Source organism: Megachile rotundata, chromosome 15 (genome assembly GCF_050947335.1).
Source record: "Megachile rotundata isolate GNS110a chromosome 15, iyMegRotu1, whole genome shotgun sequence".
Taxonomy (NCBI): Eukaryota; Metazoa; Arthropoda; class Insecta; order Hymenoptera; family Megachilidae; genus Megachile; species Megachile rotundata.
Window position 1 is genome coordinate 7,068,257 of NC_134997.1, and position 17,344 is coordinate 7,085,600.

At 32.6% G+C, this 17,344-nt stretch overlaps 1 protein-coding gene across 2 annotated transcripts in view; it reads left to right on the forward strand.

The window, feature by feature from the left end:
- The window catches only part of ssp3 (short spindle 3), a 45,953-nt gene that overhangs the window by 14,915 nt on the left and 13,694 nt on the right, over positions 1 to 17,344 (forward strand). The window lies entirely within an intron of this gene.

Here is a 17,344-nt window from a genome sequence, read left to right on the forward strand (position 1 = left end):
GAGTAAAATCGTGACTAGGCCATTCTCGCATCGGCAGGAAATTAATCATAATAATTCGACTACCGGCGGCCCGACCAGCAATCATTCTGATCGCGCCTTCGTCGTTCATTATTCAAACTTGAACGTTACAGTCAGTAAACTCGAAATTCGCAGATTCATCGACTGATAAAACGTCACTAGACTCGTTCGGGCGAAATTTTCGTAAACATTGTTTCTATCGAATCGTTTCATCGTTCTTTAATCTATTTCTTATTTTATTTTGTAATTGAAAAAGAAGTGACATAGAATATTTTATTTTTGGACTTCAATGTTCGATAATTTTTCTTTGAAGATAATTCTTGTAATTTAATTATTCTTTGAATAAACATAATTAGTACCATTACTTAATTTATTTCTCATTTAATTGTATCGGTAGGTAAGTAATAATCAAGTACAATATGGTGTAAAATATTTTATTACTTCAATGTTCGATTATTATTGTTTAATTAATTTTTCTTTGAAGCTAATTCATTCTTGTAAAGAGTCGCTCAATTATTCAATATTAATTATTTAGTACCGCTATTTAATGTATTCCTTACTTATATCGGTACGTAATTAATAAAGAAGTATGCAACATGGTAGAATATTTTATTTTCGTATTTCACCATTCAGTTACTGCTTAATTAATTTTCCTTTCATATAATTCAAAGAACCATTTTGCTTCATTTAATTTTAATCACTCAGTACTTCTATTTAATATATTCCTTGTTAAGTTCTGTTAATACATAATTAATAAAAAAGTATGCAGTATGGAGTGGAATATTTTATTTTCATACCACAATATTGCAACAATTATAGTTTGCATATAATTCATTTTTGTAATGTCATTTAATTATTCCTTAATTAATCGAATTTATTTAATACCTCTAAAAGTATGCAGTATGACATAAAATATTTTATTTTGATATCACAATATTGCAATAATTATTCATTGCATATAATTCATTCTTTTAATATTATTTAATCATCCCCATTTACTTAGTACTATTTATTCCATGTATTTATTACGTCCAAGTATAACCTTGAAGCGACCTCGAGCAAGTTTAATTTCTATAAAAATCGCTGCTCACCGAAAAAATGTAGATACGTTTTACAAAAAAAGTAGTTCCATATATTTGGTGCGCAAACAAGGGCGAGAACTTCTTTGAAACTTTAACACTTTGACGCACAGGGACCACCCCTGTGGAAAAACATGACGATTCTGTCATTCAAACCGAACTTAATACGCGAGTCATACGAAGTGACAAGACGCAAGCTGTTTTCGTGCCATCCTCTGAGATCCGATCTTTGCAAGGAAGAAGCGTTCCACCTGGGTCAACTTCCTCCTTCGGGACCCCCCAATATGTTCCTTAATCCTTTCTTATTTACACCGAATCGACCCTTCATTTTCGTTTGAATTGTTTCGACATTCTTTCTGCTATTGGCCTGTTATCTCGCATTTCGAAATATAGTACGATTTTCTGATATAATGCAAAATATGGGATATTTATTTTTATCTTGGGATTTTGGGCAAAAGAATAGTATTTGTACTTTTATGTGTATCTTATTTTATATATATATTCTATTTTCTAATTCAATTATATGTATTTTCTACTTTTATTTCTTCTTAAATTTTTAGGTGTTAAATTTAAAAAAAAATAGTTTTGTATTTTAGTATTCAATTGAACTTAAAATTATTTTATAAATCGCCATTAATTCATGGCCTAACCTAACCTCACTCTTCGTTATTCTCTAACTTGTGTCTGATAAAAAAACTTCCACACAGAACAAGACTTGTAAATTTGTTAATATTTCTGTTGTAAAATGACTACTTTTTAATTGGAATAAGTAATAAATTAAATTTATAGTTTATCTTTAACGATACTTATTAATAAATTCAAAAGAATGGTTCCATGTTTCAGTATTCAACGCTAACCTAACTTAAAATTATTTTACACATCGTCATTAATTTCTAGTCTAACCTAACCTCACTCTTCTATAACCTAATCGAAAATCTGCACAGAACAAAATTTGTATATTTGTTAATACTTCTACTGTAAAATGACTAGTTGTCATTGCAATAAATAATAAATTTGTATATTTTAGCTTTAAATGTTAATCAATATTTAATATATAATCTTTACACATAAAAATGAAAAAATTTGGGAATTTGAAAATTCACTCACTGAACCCAGAAAAACGAATCTGTTGCAATACTCAAAAATTGCAACTGAAAAAAAAGAACATTTACTTGCAACTAAAAAAAAGAACAAAAACAAAGAGTTTATAACAGTCAGTAATCGGAAACTAAGACGATGATAATCGGGAGCTCAAGTGGCAATCGGCCAGGTAATTGCTAGAACGCTCCTAGAAAAATCAGTCAGCAAACACTCTCTTGTTATTAATCCCGATGAGTTGATTGAACGAACGTTCTCCGTGTTCATTCCCTTTCGCTTTCTGAGATGTTGATACAGGGTTAATCGAAGTAGGATCAACCGAGCAATTGGTGATTTACTTATGAGACGCGTGCGGCCATTTTCTTCGCTTGGTCTCCCCTCGTTCGCGAAATTGATAAGATACCCCGTGAATTAAGAAATGTAAACGTTTCGTTCAATCTCTTTGCTCGCGAAACTCCTTTAATTTTCCTGGGATAATAGAAAGGTACAACTTTCATTATCTTAGCGTTTATTTTCCAACTGGGGCAAAGTTCGACATATTTCTTCCTTTTTATTGTTTGATACTCGGTCTATTTTATCTGCATGAAATTTTTATTATAGTATCGTTTTTATTGACAAAAATTTTTGCGTATTTATCTGAATATTTGCACAAATGGTATTTAAACAAATATTAATTATAAATAATTTAAATTTCATGTATTTATATAACTACCCCTCCTATTTTAAAAAAATTTGATTTTACGTTCAAAGTAAAAATAAAAGTGTGATACATTTCTATGAACAAAATGTTTCGGTTTCCGAAACAAGGAACACCGATACGTAGATAACGAAAGTGTGTCAAATTTGTAAAATCGTTACGCCGTTATACTAGTAGCCCATTTCACCCCGCTGTTTCAGTGTAAATCACAGTTTACTTTCGTTAATTGGAACACGACTGTGAAAGGAACACGGGACGCTTTCAGTTTTTGTTTCACTTTAAAGTAGAATTAACCGAGCTCTCAATCGGCTTATCGACATTTGCGTCTACAAATGTGTGCTTGAACGTCATAAATTAAATATAAACAACGTTTATTGTACACATTATTATTTGCTTTGTCGTAGCGTTGTTTTGAGATTTCATTCATTTGCAGTTTGTTTATCTGGTAGTTTCAACGTACTGGGTGTTCGAGGAACATTTTTCAGTTCTAACTTTGTGAGAGATTGGATGGGGGAAGTTTTTTGTGGTGTAGGGCTGTAGAACTTGTGTTTTGAAGTTTAGAATGTATGCATTTGAGAGGATTTGGAAGTTTTGAAGGGTTTAGTTTGCAAAATTGGGGAGTTGAATTTGGGAAATTGGGAATTTTTTACTTTTATTTCGGAAATTAGGAATTCGGAAATTTTGGATTTGTGGAGATTCGTGTTTAGAAATTTTCGTATTTACAAATTTTAAATTTGCAAGTGATTAAATTGTCAAATTTCGATTTTACAAGTTTCAAATTTGCAAGTTTTCAAATGGACAAATTTCAACTTTGCAAGTATTCAAATTGACTAATTTCAAACTTACAAGTCTTTAAATTCATTAATTTTAATTTTATAAGTGTCCAAATTGACTAATTCTAATTTTGCACGTGTTCAAATGGACAAATTTCAACTTTGCAAGTGTTCAAATTGACAAATTTCAATTTTGCAAGTGTAAAAATTGAGTAATTTCAATCTTGGAAGTGTTCGAATTGGCTAATTTCAATTTTCCAAGTGTTCAAATTGTCTAATTTCAATTTTGCAAGTGTAAAAATTAACAAATGTCAAATGTACAAGTGTTCAAATGAACTAATTTCAATTTTGCAAGTGTTCAAACTGTCTAATTCCAAATTTACAAGTGTTCAAATTGACAAATTTCAATTTTGCAAGTGTTCAAATTACTAGTTTCAATTTTGCAAGGGTTCAAATTGACTAAAATCAAATTTACAAGTGTACAAATTGGCTAATTTCAATTTTGCAAGTGTTCAAATTAAATAATTTTAATTTTGCAAGTGTTCAAATTGACTAATTTCAATTTTCCAAGTGTTCAAATGACTAATTTCAATTTTGCAAGTGTTCAAATTGACTAATTTCAATTTTACAAGTGTTCAAATTGACTAATTTCAATTTTACAAGTGTTCAAATTAACAAATGTCAAATTTAAAAGTGTTCAAATTACTAGTTTCAATTTTGCAAGGGTTCAAATTGACTAAAATCAAATTTACAAGTGTACAAATTGGCTAATTTCAATTTTGCAAGTGTTCAAATTAACAAATGTCAATTTTTCAAGTGTTCAAATTGAAAAATTTCAATTTTGCAAGTGTTCAAATTGATAAATTTTAATTTTGCAATTGTTCAAACTGACTAATTTCAAATTTACTTATTACCTCATACTATATTGAAGAGTCTAACTCGTGACGCACTCGTTGAGCTACGTTGAATTTCATTCGAATTTTCAATACGTTTCAATTTGAAGTTCAAGTATAATTATAATTTGCATGATCAACAATTGGATAATACCAGATTGACATAACATTTCAACTTTCGTTGTCTATTTCAATATTATATCTGTGATTAGTTCATTTTGTCTGACGCACTCGACAAGTAAATTACAGGGGTCATTAATAATAAAATTAAATATTAAATATTTCGATTTTAATAATAAGGTTAAGGATTAAACATAATAATAATATTAATAGGTAAATGCAATAAATTTCCAGCAAATATTTATTTATATTTATTTAAATATTTATTTATCACAAATTTTCGTAATCAACAAATCATCCCTCAACGATCCACTTAAAAGTATCCCCACATTTAAAGAACGTAAAAAACCTAAAAGAACGTAAAAAACAAATGCACTTGTAACAATACTATTTCTAATCGAATTACAAAGAAATATTCCATCAGAATCAGCTTTATCGCGAAAATGAAAAAGCTGCGCTTTAGTGGTACGCGATTAAGGCGGGAGTTGCTCGAAACAAAGTTACGTCGGAGACGAAAGCGTTCTTCCTCCTTTGAAGAGCACGAAAATCTATTTTATTAATATAACGTCGCTGCTGTTTGATCTGGTAATTTCGTTTCGCCGTTCTAAAGAGCATCCTCGCTTTTTCCTCTTGCAAAAGCTCTTTCGTTCACTATTTTTTTCCTCAGCATTCTCAATGCTCTGCTGGAGATCCTTTGCGTAGTCTTCTGATTATTGATTTATTGAAAATTTTCATTAATAAATAAGTATTAACCTTGTCGAAATTATACTCAAATTTTTATCCTACAAAATTTTTTTAGATTTTTCATTTATTCGGATTTTATGCTGTGACCTTGAGATGACCTTCATTTTAAGCATTGGGTCAGTTTCTATGTTTTTTAAACTTAATACAATTTTTTTTTAATCAAATTTTATCACAAATTTTTATTTATAATTTTTTCTTTTAATTTTTGCTTTTTGCAATGATCTTTTATTCATTTGGACTTTGTGCTGTGACCTTGAGATGATCTTTAATTTAAACATTAGGTCATTTACTATTTTTTTAAAATTTAATACAATTTTTCTTAGAACAAATTTAATTTCACATTTTGATTTATAACTTTTCTTTTAATTTTTGCTTTTTGCAATGATCTTTTATTTATTTTGATTTTGTACGTTGACCTTGAGGTGACCTTCAATTCAAAACATTTTGTAATATTTAATTTTTGAAAATTTGATACAATTTTTCAATATTTCAAATATTTTAAATAAATCCAATTTTTTTGTGTTTAATAATTCTTCATTAAACGACCCTTCAAATATTTCATAAACTGAAATTAATTCTAATAAATCTTCACCCACGTAAAAATTCATACAGGATTGCGATTTCAAAGGGTTGAATAGCGTCCGAGGGATGTTCAGCACAATTTCGCGATCGCAAAAGAAGGGTGGTACTAACGGTCTTTGACACGGAATTAAATTTTCCCTTCAATGGAAATTACTCCTCGTTCGAACGAAATCGTGTAGCTACTCTTTTTGGACAAAGTCCAAACGGCGACGTTGTGCACCTGCCGCAAAGAAAAGCTTCGAAGTTTAGGCGAATGATCTAAAAGCGAGATAGTTGAAAGAGCGAGAGAGAGATCGTTAGCGGTCGAAGAAGAAAGGGGGTGGAAGAAAAAATATCGCGGGGGGTGAATGAGCGTGGCGGGTTGGGTACGTAATCTGCTAATGGACTCTCTCTCCCTTTCCTTCTCTTTCGTCGTCCAAATTCACCCTCATTCGATGTACGGCTGTCTCTAACCCTCCTTCGACCCTCCTACACTCGTCTCGACTCATCCCTTCGTTTTCTTTTTTTTTTGTCGTTCTCTTTTTAGTGTTATTTTTATTTTGTTTCTAAAGTATTTTTTAACTGATTCTGAAACAAGTATAATTGCCCTTCTGCCACTCTTCGTTTAAATATCGTGATGTACGGGGTGTTTTGACCATTGATTAAATTTTTAGGGTACTGTTTTGTTTTATGAGATATATGATGGTCCAACTTATTATGCATGGTACTGGTTTTGGTATTTTGGGGATTAAAACATTTCGAGGTGAAGGTTTTTGTGTTAGTACCAAAATTAAATTTTAATTTTACTTATTAGGAAGATGTGTCGAAACTTGTGTCTTACAAGGGTAGAAATATATGAAGCTCTGTCAATATTGAACTTTAAAAAAAACAATTTTTTTATTTATCAGAATATTTATTAGGAAGATATGTCGAAACTTGTTTCTTACAAGGGTGGAAAAATATGAGGCTCTGTCAAAATTAAATTTTTAAGGATAACAATTTTTTTTATTACCAAAATAATATTTATGGACAAAATATATTATAACTTATTTCTTACAGGGGTGGAAATCAGGCTCTGCTAAAATTGAGTTTTTAAAAATAATTCTTTTATTTAACAGAATATTTGTTAGGAAGATATGTCAAAACTTGCTTCTCTCGAGGATGGAAAAAAATGAAGCTCTTACATAATAAAATTTTTGAAGATAAATATTTGTTTATTTGTAAAATATTTATAAGTCAAGTTATGTCAAGACTTGTTCTTTACGAAGGTGGAAATAAAGAAAGCTGCCCCAAATGAAATTTGCAACAAAATTCTTAAGAAATTTTAAACAAATTCTTAATAAACTTTTCTCCTGAAGTCGAACCTTGTTAAATTTTCACCTAAAAACACATTTTTAAATTTTCCTTTTTACAAAACACAAAATTATTGTCGAATCCTGTAGTTGCTATCAATATCATTCTTCAGAGTATTAAAAGTTTGAGGAAGATTCGAAGATAGTTGAAAAGTGGTTGAAGTGTGAATCACTAACACCAGGCCTATCTAGGCCAGCTGATGTTTCGAGTACATCTGTTGCCTAATTCCTAACCGAATCGTTTAACCCGGCGTTTATTATAGACTCATCTGATCCCGAAATGTCTGCAATTACGTCAATTGGATGATTTATTCGTGTCTATTCTACTGTAGCGTTTTGGTAGACTTAAGAACTTTGTCTTGTGTAGATTTACGTTAACATAGACTAATTTTTTTTATGTGATTCATATGTAATTCATATGTGATTCACAACTTAGGTACAGAAATAAAATTTTTACGGGGGCATGTATTTTTCTTTATGCAAATTCCGAAGACTTCATAAATTTTGGGACGCAACAAGTTTAAGTTAACAAATTTCAATTATCAAATTTCATATAACAAATTTGATTATAATATGTATTGTGAAAAGTGAAATATTACTTCAGGTTTCAAAACTAATGTCACAGAAGATCAAAAAGTCTTTCAACAATTCCAACTTATATTTTTTAATGTATCCATTTTAACAAAAAAAAATTTGGACCTTCGTTAAATAATTTATTCTCGTCTCACTGTTTGAACCGAACGATTTTGCAATTGGAAGAACCTTCACTACAAATTATCGAACTTCAATTACTTATAACTTCAATTTCAAGAGACCCGGTAATTTTTTTGGAGTTTTCTGCTTTTATTCCACAAACATTATAAGCACTGTATTTTTTACCTGAAAAATAGCTAGTCTAAAAATAATGTCTATCGCTAAAAAATAGCAAAAACGTTGTTTGAGTTAGCTTAGCTATAGTGAGACCTTTCATATCAGGGCAAATGAAGAATCAAAGCTTTTAACTCTACTGAGAATATTTTGTTAAAATTGAAAATATGATGAAAATACGAGGAAAATTCTATTGTAAAAATTTGTTATATTCCAAAGGCACTTAACTCTAAAATCCGAGTAAAAGTTTTATTCTACACCTAAATTGTATTGGTATATCACTTTTTATCTTATATTTGTTATAACTTTTTAGTAAAGCACGTTAATATAATATCTTTTATTAACGTTACTTTTCATTAACTTTCCATTGCATCTGAAAATGTTAGTAAAATTGTATTAAAAACGTAGGATCTGTATTATACCCCTAGGTGAAATATGTGAAGATTGCCTCGACCTAAATTCTGATCCATCAAAGTGCATATCAGTCTTCACAGCGTTAAAATATAAATCTCCGTTCTGAAATAATCAACAGGCAAGAACAGAGGCGTTCTTCTACAATAGTTAACGACAGTAATGACGACAGAAATAGGAACTGTGGGATTGGATCAGTATTTGATCAGGCTGGATAGGGTCGTAAGTAGAAGCAGGCAGCACGGCTGCTCCCGTTCCCATTCTGCTAAGTGGCGAATTTCACTGTCGTTTATTATCCTTCTATAATGCTGCTTGTTGACAGAGGTAGCTTTAAATGTCGTAGAAAAATGTGCACTCGCATGCGTGCATTCATATGATGGAGTGTAGAAAATGTACATGGTGTAGAAATAGACACATGGATATCAGGGACTCTTCAGAGGTGTGAAGAGGAATCTAGAAAAGTAGGGAGGTTTCGTGAAAGAGTAAGGTTTTGAGATGCAGAAATTTAGGAGTTGAATTGTGGAGTTGGAGCTGTAGGAATCTAAGCACATAGGAATTTGGAAATACAAAGATCTGAAGATGGAGATATGAGATAATCAAATTAAGATTTGAGATTGTGCGAATGTCCTCAGGATACATGGATATCTGGAACTAGATGTCTGTGAGACTTCAAGAAAGTAGATCTTGAAATTTATAGATCTGGTGTGACTTACGAATTCATCAATTTAGTGAATTTGATCTACTGCTGAGGCTACGTATGAACTACATATGAATGTAAATCTACATATGATCTACGTATGAATTTATGGATCTAAGTACCTATGGATCTTGAAATTTATGAATTCAGTGATCTATTGATCTGGTTGCCTATGGAGCTAGGAATCTGTCGATCAGGCTAATTATGGACCTAGCTTTCGATGGACCTAGGTAGCTATGAACTTAGGAGCCTATAAATGTAGATACCTATAGAGGTAAGACTTTATGAATTTAGTGATCTACTGATCTTGATAAGTGTGTATTTAGGAATCTGTCGATCAGGGTACTTATAAAGCTAGCTTTATATGGATCTAGGTAACTGTGAACTTAGGAATCTATAGACCTAGGTATCTAGAGCTAGAAATCTATGGGTCTGGGTACCTATGGACCTAGGCATCTTTGGATATACGTAGCTATGTGTCTTGGAGTTCATGAATTTAGTGACTTACTGATCTCGATACACATGGATATAGGAATCTAAGGATGTGGTTACCTATGGATTTAGGAATCTGTGGATATAGGTACCTATGGACTTAGGAATCTGTGAATATAGGTACCTATGGATCTTGGAGTTCATGGATTTAGTGATTCACTGATCTCGATACGTATAGATATAGGAATCTAGGGATGTGGTTGCCTATGGACCTAGGTACCTATGGACTTTGGAACTTAGGGATTTGATTTACTGATCGGAGTACATGTGGACGTAAGAATTGATAGAATTGATACTTATGGATTTAGGTAGCTATAGATCTAGGTACCTATGAATCTAGCAATATGTAGAATAAGTAATCTGTTAATCTAGGTACCTGCGAATCTACCTATGAATCAAGGAACCTATAGACCTATGAATGTACAACTTTGATCTATTGATCTACGTATTCGTACACCTAGCTATCTACGAATCCAGATCCCTACGAACCTAGTACCTAACCTAACCCAGTGATCGATCCAGAAATCCACAAATCTAGATACTAGATCATTTACGTATCCATAAACCTAAAACCCATGAATCTCAATATAACCTAAAACCTAAAAGAACTAATAACCACGAAGTTCTACTGAAATTCCACCTGTTCATACAACACAAATATTTTCTTTCACATTGCAGTGCAAATGTAGTAAAAGTAGATCGTGAATTATGCATAAAATTTGAACAAACAAAATAAAGCTCTATGTTCAGAACAGAAAGCACAATGTATTTTTACCCGTATTCCTTGGGATTCCGTCCCACTGTGAGCCGCCGGTAAAACTCGATTGTGTGTATGAAGTACTAGGATTCACCTCATCCCTCGGGCTACCGAAATCCCGGCGTGAATGCATTACGCGTCAACGAACTCAGAGTAGCAATATCCTGAGTTGCTGGATGTTAGAGCACGGGGGGGATTATAATACATTACCAATTCGATGAACGCCTCGGCCATTTGACCTTGTTTTAGACTTTATTTCGCGTGTCTGTCTCGTTCATTGCATTTCAACGTTTTATTGCGCTATCGGGTTGCGAACGTGTCACGAAATGCAATTTTTAGGGGAATTGCTGCGTTCGATCGACCATTCTTAACCGGTCTTTTATCCTATTGCAAAATGAAATATTTGTGTGGCACGAAGAAAATAAAATTATTTTTTTTTTGTAAAATAAATGAAAATAAGATGTAAGACTATGACATTAATAGTAACAATAATAATAATAGTAAAATTAATAACAACAACAATAATAATAGTAATAGTACTAATAATAATAAAATTAATAACAACAACGATAATAGTAAGATTACTCATAATAATAAAATTAATAACAACAAGAATAATAATAGTAATAGTGCTAGTAATAACAAAATTAATAACAACAACAATAATAGTAGTAATAGTAGTAATAATAATAAAATAACAACAATAATAATAGTAATAGTATTAATAATAACAAAATTAATAACAACAATGATAATAGTAAGATTACTCATAATAATAAAATTAATAACAACAACAATAATAGTAGTAATAATAATAAAATAACAACAATAATAATAGTAATATTACTAATAATAATAAAATTAATAACAACAACAATAATAATAAAATAACATATAAAACTGTACTAAAAATAATACCCAAAAATAATAACTAAATGTCTGACAAAATATACCTATATAACAAAAAATACACATAAACCCACAATAAAAATTAATATTATAAAAAAGTACATTAAACAAAATGTTTACAATAATATAACCTGTACCTATGTACCTACGGTGTCGTATATTATTTACAATTCTAATTTTGCAAAATAAATAATTTATTTCACCCAGAAATTTTTTGCAAGCAGAATTGAACGACAATATTATTAGAGACTTGATAATATTATTTTTCTAGTGTTTTTCCATACACGTATGCAATATATACGTTGTATGTATTACGTAGATTGTCGTCGTAGAATAAAAGGCGAGGGGTGCAAAAGGGGATGCTGAAATTCGGTAGCTGGAGACATTTGTCAACGGCAGGCAGGGGGTCGGTTTCAGGGGTGGATCGAGACGACTCTGTAAATATTGTAACAAGTGTGCCACCGTTGCTAGCATTGATGTGCTTGGTTAATCGATTGACCGAAATTTTTTTTTTAATCATATCAAAATGACATTTTTGTTTTTGAATAAAGTGGACCACTGTTTCAGAATATATTGAGTTTGTTAAATATTTTTACGGTGTAACGCTACGGTGTGTGTACAAAACATGTTTGCTTTGGCGTAGGTGTAATAAGCTGAGGGAAAGTAATTGAGAAGCTCAACATTGAAGAGAGTATGAATTACGAATTTTGTATTTAAAATAAAGGTAGAGAGGTTCATTTTTGAAATGTGGGCTTAAACGTAAGAATTTGTGGGTGCAAGAATTGGAAGACCTAGGGATTTGTTAGGAGGACCTAGGAATTTGTAAATTTGGTCGTTTGGTGGCTTAGGAATGTGTGAATCAAGGGGTTTGAAGATGTAGAAATTGGGGTAAATGGGAATTTGTGGATTTTGGGATTTGGAGATGTAGAATATTTGGAGACATAGGGATTTGTGGTTTTAGAAATTTATGGATCAAGGGATTTAATAAAAATAATTACCTGGGGACATAAGAATTTGTGGATTTAGAAATTTGGAGACCTAGGAATTTATGCATCAAGGAATTTGGAGCTATAGTTTGATCACGTAGAGATTTGTGAATTTAGAAATTTGTAGAAATAGAGATGTGAAGACCTAGAAATATTCAAACATGTGGACTGGGGAGATCTAGGTATTTGTGCATTTGGGGATTTGGAAATGTAGAAATTTAACAATATAGGAACTTGTCGATTTATAGATTTGGAGACCTGGAAATTTGTGGAGTTAGAGATGTGACAGTCTGGGTATTTACGATATAGGGATTTGTGAACATGGCAATTTGAGAATTTAGGGATTTGTAAGCATAGAAATGTACAAACATAGAAATTTGTTAATTTAGGGATTTGTAGACCTAGAAATTTGTGAAGCTAAAAATGTGATAACCTAGACCTAGGTATCTATTGAGCTAGAAATCTATGGGTCTGGGTACCTATGGACCTAGGAATCCACGAATATAGGTACCTATGGATCTTAGAATTCATGGATTTGTGAATCTAACCCGTGTATTTGAACATCTAGAGATGTGGAGTCTTATTTGTGAATCTAGGTCTTTGGAAACCTACAAAATTCAAATTCAACACATAGTTATTAAAATAATTACAATAGACACATCAGTAAAACATTTCAAGATTTCTAATTAAATAAAATTACATATTCTACAATTTTAACTATTAAATTTTTTATTAAGAAATTTACCTAATATTTGAGGTATCGAGTTATTATACATAGTTGCAAGGAACATTTGTTATTTATATTTCCTAAGAAGTTGAAATCACGTGTCAGTGAATAATACGGCAAAGTAGCCGTTCTTCATCGTTTCTGTTCATTTTCTCAGTTCTCCACTGATACACGACTGTCGTTTTCACACTTCCGCCATTTCGTTGCGCAAACATCGTCTATTGTGGATGCAGTGAATGATACTTCTGTCAGGCACATTTTCCGCTCACAGAAAAGGTCCTCGTTCAAGAGGGTCCTTGCCATCCAACTAAAAATTGTAGTACATCCATGAAATAGACACTTTGACTGGTTAAAAAAGGATCTTTCACAGTTTGGGGAAATATTTTTCTAAATTCAAGAGATATTTTCTTACGATCGGAGTACTATGGGATGCATCATTTTTAAATATGTTACATGTAAAATATTTGTTCATTGTTACTATTATTTATCTCAAGACTACTATTATTTATGTCGAGAACACTTCATGTAACAAATTGTTAAAGATAATTGTATTTATACCCTAACCTACAAACTTGTTTTTATAATGATTTTCCAAGCATGCGCACCACCCTATAATTCTTCGAATAAATTTTATATTAGTTCTTTGAACAAACTTTTTAAGTACGTTACATGTAAAATATTCAGTATTTATGACAGCTCAAAAGCATTTCTTTTCATGCAGCAAACTATTAAAAATAAATATATTCATATCCTAACCTCAAAAGCTGTTCGAACAAATTTTATATTCATTCTTTAAACAAATTTCTTAAATGTGTTATACATAAAATATTAGTTTATTATTAGTGCTATTAGTAACAGCTCAAAAACATTTTTTTTATGCAACAAATTGTTATTCATATATTCAGATATTCATATAACCTATAAACTAACCTATAAACTTGTTAGCACAACAGTCTCCAAGTCATGCACCTATAATTCTTTGAACAAAGATATTAATACTTTAAACAATTTTTTAAAATATATAACATGTAAATATTCATTTGTACTTACTATTATTTACAGTACAAAACATTTACATGTAGAAAATTTAATATAATGAGATTCCCGCCCTAACCTAACCTTACGTTCTCATAAAAGTTCCAATTACACCCTAACACAAATTTCTCCCAAAACCCATAAATCCAACTCACAACGAAAACTCATCACCCGATAGTCACAGTTATCAGGAAAATTGCACTCTTCATGAATATTTCAACTAATTTTCCCGATTAGCCGCAGTCTTCCGCGCTTAAGCGTGCACTCGGTATTGCATCGGTAAATCGCGTAAGCTAGTGGAACGGGGCACCAGCCCCGTCTAAAGTTATGCACCCCTGCACCCTTGCTATGAAATAATCATATGGTTAGCTAATGGCAGAGCTGGGGTAGTGATTGCTCGAGCTGCTGCGGCCTCCATAAGGCGGCCAGGGAGAATAATAAATAAATTCAATGTATTTGCTTCAACCCCCCGCAAACATTCAATGATAGATCGGAATCTTAGGGAGAGCGATGATGCATGGCTTGGGGTCCCTAGCAGATAACCAGACGTCGGATGTTTCTGTTTCCACGAAATTGCCTTGTAGATGTTTATATACTTCACTAGTTTCGGTATCTTTTGAGTTTTATGCATTTTTTGAATTTTTTGAGGAGCTATGCTTTTGAATTTCCTGAGAGTCAACTTACATAGGCAGTTTTGAAATCTTCCGATGTTTTTAGAAGTTTTGAAAACCTATTTGAGTTGAAAATTTGAACAATTGATAATTTGAAAAGGTTCGACTAGAAAAACTTGAAAGTGTCATAATATAAAAATTTCAAACTGGTCTTAAAGAACGTAGAAAGTCATTTAATCTACCTGAAGATATTTTTGAGATAAAATTGCATTTTAATAATTTTCTTCTATCCTCACCCTAATGGAACAAATATGGAAGTCAGAGTTTGCCAATGTTTATTTAAAACATATCTTTAATATTTAGCATGACGTCCAATAATGAATAAATTTCATCGGATGCAAGTAGAAGGAATACTGATTCGTTGCATAATTCAACGATATGTATAAAAGCAAAGACGCTTAAATTCTATTGGTCGGAGGATGAAAGCAACGAGTACAATGGGCGAACACGAACAGGCGATAATACCGATACTTTCGACGGTATTCCGAGGGATTCGGTAAATACGCTAATAAAATGCAACGGGATGCGCGCGTGGATTAGAATCGATCGAGTCGTACACCCCTTAACCTATAATAACATAAATGATAGCCGAAAAGGGGATCCTTGCTGAATTGTAATAACTCTCGTAGGACGAGTTGATCCGCCTACGATTCGTTCTGTCAGGGATTCCGCAAAGTCAATAGAATTGCTGATTAATGGTCGATCGGTATGTTCCCTAGGTTATTTGGTCCTTAGGTAACTGGAAAATCATTATTAATTTTATTAAAATTAATCATTAAAATTTTCAAATTTTGCAAAGCCCTGAAGTTTTGGAACCCACTAGACTTTACTGTATATTCATAAGCAAGTTTATTGCATTACTTCATCGTTTAAATTTTTACTCTGCTGTATATAATAATTTTATAATTTTGTAATTTAAATTTTACCGCCATTCCACATGCTTCAAATTAAGATGGCGGACGTAAGAAAATTTATTGCATTATTTCATCGTTTAAATTTCTATACTGCTTTACATAATGATTCTATAATTTTGTAATTCAAATTTCCCCGCCATTCGATACGCTTCAAATCAAGATGGCGGACCATCAGTTCGCACCTCACGCTTTTAACAACTAATCAACCTCTTACTAAAAGTACAATTTACTAAAAGTAAATAATAAACGCAGAATACCTGCAAAAGTTCCTAAACTTTAATTCAATCGTTTCTTCCGCCATCTTTCCGCGCCATTGAGCATCCTTAATCCATACGCACCTTCAATCGTTCGTAATTAATAGCCCATCGCAAGGACCCGGTGACATGTCAATCAGGGGGTCAGGTCGTTGTCCTATTATTTTCCGTAAGGGTTGTTCTCCCTCTCTCCCTGTTGAACAACGGTCCACCCTGAAGTGTGCGTGTCGAGTTCAGTGGCGTTGGATTAGCTTCCAGCTAGTTATGATTAGAGGAGACAGTTGGCCCTCCACTACTCCATATTCGAATAGCGATCGGCGAGTGTAGAAGCCGAGGCATGTCGGTGTTTTGGTGGAAAGGGGGCGGCGATAATACGCACTGACAGCCGCGCACCCTCGTATTCAGAGGGGGGTCAGTTTGCGAAAGGAAGGGTGCCGTCGGAGAAAAGAAAAACATATACAACAACCCGATAGAATGAGCATCGCATGCGCCGACGCTTGTTCCCTCTTCTGATGGCTGCGCGCACAGAATTACCCACTGATGTTATAATCCTCTCGTGTTACGCCGTCGCACATGCTGTCCTGTAAGCAATACATTGTTTTTTTTTGTCTCTTTTCTTTTAACCGGCCGCTCCCCTCGCGCTTTATGACGCCAGATCTATCGGTACCCATATGCACACTTTGCTGCCCGATACATGTGCTCGATGTGGACACCGATCGCTCTCCAACGGCAAGTGGACGCTCTTTGTCGCGGGACAAGCGGAATTGACGAGCAGCTGAAAATGTCGGAAGTTAGAGCGTCATGAAATATACAATCTGGGTACATATTGTGAAAAATGTGACGATTTAGGTCTCTAGTGAACTCTCATTTTTTGGATGTTTTTAGGGATTTTTTTGGATAGGGAACATAGGAATTTGGAGACCTAGAACTGGATTATAGATGAGCGTGAGTTATGTAGAGGAGTTGGGAGTTTAGGGATGTGGGTGTTTAGGAACCCTGAGATGTGGTCATCTAGGGATGTGGTCATCTCATTCAAGATTTGATTGATTGAATGGCAGTTTGAACATTTAGGGATCTGGGAGATTGTAGTGATGACTTTAGGGTTGTAGGTACACATTTAGAAATCTTGGGATTTGGACTTGGACTTGGTCTAATAATGTGCTGATCTAAGGATACGGTAATGTTGAGATTTGGAGACTTGTATGGTTGGAGTTATAGTTTGGAAATTCAGGGATTTTGGAGACTATGTTGACGACTTTAGGAAAATAGGTATTTAGTAATTCTGAGTT